The sequence below is a fragment of the Pipra filicauda genome, unplaced genomic scaffold (assembly GCF_003945595.2).
Source record: "Pipra filicauda isolate LSUMZ 115617 unplaced genomic scaffold, ASM394559v2 scaffold822_size72862_pilon, whole genome shotgun sequence".
In the NCBI taxonomy this organism is placed as follows: domain Eukaryota; kingdom Metazoa; phylum Chordata; class Aves; order Passeriformes; family Pipridae; genus Pipra; species Pipra filicauda.
Genome location: NW_024105001.1, coordinates 64,380 through 68,368, shown reverse-complemented (window position 1 = coordinate 68,368; position 3,989 = coordinate 64,380). Strand labels below are relative to the sequence as shown.

The 3,989-nt window shown below is 54.2% G+C and overlaps 1 long non-coding RNA gene across 1 annotated transcript; it reads left to right on the top strand.

The window, feature by feature from the left end:
• The first annotated feature begins 581 nt into the window (after window positions 1-581).
• LOC120325093 lies at window positions 582-3,239 on the top strand. Its single transcript, XR_005566916.1, has 2 exons — window positions 582-707; window positions 3,071-3,239. It is a non-coding gene; the product is annotated as an uncharacterized LOC120325093 (long non-coding RNA).
• Window positions 3,240-3,989: the final 750 nt, after the last annotated feature.

Genomic DNA, 3,989 nt, shown 5'->3' with positions numbered 1-3,989 from the left:
CAAGGGGCCATTGGGACACTACAGAAACTCCTGGAATCAAGGGGCCATTGGGACACTACAAAGCCTCATTGAAGCCAAAGAATTCTGAGACTGTGCATCCTCATGGAACCAAAGGGCCACTGGGATATGCGGGGCCTCCTGGAACCAAAGGATTCCTGAGACACTTTGCAACCCCTTGGAATCAAGGGTCCATTGTGACATGTGGAGCCTCCTGGAAGCAAAGGAACCCTGAGAATTTTTGTGGGAACGAGTTAAGGCAGCAGCAGCTGCATTCAGTTAATGCGGATCACCAAGGAGTGTTTTGGCCTTGACTGGTGTTTTCGATCCAGAGAGTGCTGTCTGCCAAAGTGGAACCCCCTTGGAACGGTCTGCATGACCAGTCTGTGTTTTTGTCTCATGGCTGAACACAGCTGGAGGAAGATCATGTCCAACAGCAGCTCCATCCCCCACTTCCTCCTCCTGGCATGCAAGGCCTGCAGCTCTTGCACTTCTGCTTCTTCCTGGGCATCTCCCTGGCTGCCCTCCTGGGCAACGGCCTCATCCTCAGCGCTGTAGCCTGCCACCACCACCTGCACACCCCCAGGGACTTCTTCCTGCTCCACCTCTCCCTCACGCACCTGGGCTGCATCTGCACCACTGTCCCCAAAGCCATGGCCAATTCCCTCTGGAACACCAGGGGCATCTCCTACTCAGGATGAGCTGCACAGGTGTTTTTTGCTTTTCTTCTTGATCACAGCTGAGCTTGCCCTTCTCACCATCATGTCCTCCGACTGCTACGTGGCCTTTTGCAAAGCCCTGCACTACAGGACCCTCCTGGGCAGCAGAGCTTGTGCCCACATGGCAGCAGCTGCCTGGGCCACTGGGAAGAGGGTCTGGCCCTGGGGCTGCAGGAGCTGTCACCTGAGCTGATGATCTCCTGAGCAGTCCAGACACTCTACCTGTCCTCTATTTCCTCCCTTTCTTGCTGCACGACCAGAAACGACTGTGCTGCTCTGCTGGGCTGGGGCGGGGCAGGGAGACTGGGGGACCGGGGAGGGGCTGGACTGGGCAGTTCCAGGGAGCAGAAAACCCCAATGTTCATCTGAAGCGTAGGAGTGGGCAAGGTGGGAGCACTCCAGGGCTGAGGTGGCTCCAGGCTCTGGGAGTGGCAGCAGGAGCCCAGGGAGACGCTGCCCCTGCTGCAATGAACTGCCTGTGTGTGTGCCAGGGAAGGACTCGTGTCTCTGAACACCCCAGTGGGTGTGAGCAGTGCATCAGTCCAGCTCAGGGGTGGACACCTCTAAGAGCCCTGACACATTTCTGTGTGTGACTCCAGGAAAACCCCCACTGTGCCAGGGTGTTATCAGATCCTTTGCTGTCACCCTCCTGGGGTCCTATGTAATGATGAAACTAGAAAGGGTGATCATCTTACCCTGTTAATTTTCTAAGGGGAGAAATGTCACTGCTGGAAAGAAGTGTCACTGAAGAGGTGAGAAGAGGGAACATCATTGTTTCCTTCAGCCTGTTCCACAGCAGGTTCCCCTGGAGCCCCAGGGACACCTGTGGGGAACCCAGAGGGGCAGAGAAAGGGTCGCCTTTGGCTCTTGCTGTGCTGCTCAGCTGGGCCGGGCTCCTGGCACACAGGGAGCTCCTGGCAAGCGGGCAGCACTGCAGAGAGACAGCTCTGCCCGGGAGCAGCTCCTCTGCACAGCCCAGCAGGGCTGAAGGTTCTGCCTGTAAGCACAAGAGAAGCGAGGCAGAGGGAGGTTAAAGGCAGCAGAAAGATGGGAGGTGTTCAGCTGAGACTTCCCTTGGGGGCACAACTTCACACTCCTCTGCAGAGTGAGTCTACAGGTGCAGGGCAATGTCGCTTGTGTTCCTGGAGGAATCTCCTAAAGCTACCACATCCCACAGCCTTGTGCATCTGTCAGGACTCTCCCAGTTTCTCTGTTGCACAGGAGGAGGATGTTCTCCAGGGCAGGCCTTCCCTGCAGCACCGTCAGAGGGACAGTGCACGTGGGCTCCTTCTCTCAGGGATGGCTGCGGGGTGGAAAGGTGGGGGTGCAGCCAGGGGTGCCCGGGGATGTCCTGCAGAGCAGGGTCCCTGTGCTCCGGGGTTCTTCGTGTCAGGGCAGGGACCCTGCTGCCTGTTGGGGTCAGGTCTCATCCTGCCTGGGTAGTTGCCCACACCTCTGCAGGGAGAAGCTGTCGGTGGGTGGCGAGAACCCCAACAGGAGCCAGGCAGGGTCTTCCTGCCGTTGGATGAGTGCTGTATGAGGTCAGGGCTGCTCCCAGATCCAGATCACACCAGCACATTTCCAAGAGCACTGTCAAATGGGAAGGACAAAGCACAATTATTAGGAAGGACAGGAGCTTTGCTGAGTCAGTGTTTTCAGTTTCCTATTCCTGAGGAATGTGGGGGTTGAGAAATGGAAAAGAAGCTCTCATGTTGGACAAGTCACTGAGACTCCTGAGCTGTAACTTGGAATGCACAGTGCTTCTGCAAGCAACTTCCTAAAGTGCTTTCGGCCTCTGCTCTGCTTTTGACAGAAGCAGCATCACTTCTGCTGAACCCATCTGTTTTTTTTTTATCTACCCTTTTCCACCTGCAAAAAGAAAAGTTACCCAGTCAGTGCCCTGCAAACAGGCAGGTTTCTCTTGATTAAAAGAAACCTTTGAACAATCTGAAAAGCACTTTTATTACGGCCAGGGAATGCAAAAGGGCAGGTGTTTTCCCCAGTGCACTCCACTGAGCAAAGAAATACCATAGCTTTTTATACAGTTTGAAAGTAGCAAGTTTAAAATTATCTATACACACACTCTTTTTGCAATCTGCCTTATCTAAATAGACACTTAGTTTTACCTCCTATTCTTACCATTATAGAGTAGTTACATAAAGTTTTATCATTTCAAACAGTTTCAGGTTCCCCACCCCTTTCTACATGCTAAAAAGCCTTCCCTATTCTCTAAGCTATTTTATCTTAATTGCCCACAGTTTGGGCAGAAACTTTTAAGCAGTTTTACATTTTGCAAAGTCACACTTACATAGCTAAATAGCTAAATTTTATTTCATTTTCTATTTCACTCTCAGGCCAAAGTGAGTGCACAGACATTCGGATGGAGTGCTCACAGGGAAGTCATGAATGGATTTCTGATGTTGAGTCTACTGTTTTGAAATCAGAAAATGTGCTGTTGAAATCATCATCAGCCTTTGAGAGGGAAACAGGAGAAAAATCGGATAAACTTCTTGCTAAAAATGAGCTGCTTCAAACTGAGGTTGACCACCTTCAAAGTCTTGTTAAAATCTGGATGATTATGAAACAGTCAGCTCACCGATTACCCCTATCAATACTAGACAATGCCCGCAGTATAAAGGCATAAAGCCCTCCCAGCCCTTCCAGGAGCCCTCAAATCCCATCCCAGTCCCACAGCACATTCCCAACTTCCCCTCAAACCCTCTGAGGCCCCCAGACTGCCTCCCAGACCCACAAAAGCCCACAAGATGCCCCCAAACCCCTCCCAGTTACCTCCAGCCCTCCCAGGACCCCTCAAACCATCTCCTAGTTGCCCCCTTTCCCTTGAGGACACTCCCAAACTCTCTCCCAGTCCCTTCCCAGACCCCCGACGATTTCCCAAAACCCCTCACAGTGGCCCCAGTCTCCCCAACCTCCCTCCCAACTCCCAAGCTCCCCCAAACCCCTTCCCATTTACCTCCACAACCCCCAACCCCTTCTCAGCCTCCCCATTCCTTCCCAAACCCCCTCCCAGTTGCCGGCCCGTCCCCCAGGCTCGGCTGAGGAGGTGCCCCAGGCTGACGGGCCCGCCCTGCCAGGGGGCGGTTCCAGCAGCACGTCGGGAGCCACCCCCTGCCCCGAAAGCTCCCGCCCGCCCTGGAGCCGCCTCAGCTGCCCCTGCAGGGGAGAAATCCAGGCCGGAGCAGAGCAGGGGGCGGGGCCGGGCTGGGACCTCGATGGACGAGGGCACTGGGAGAGAGGGGAGACACTGGGATG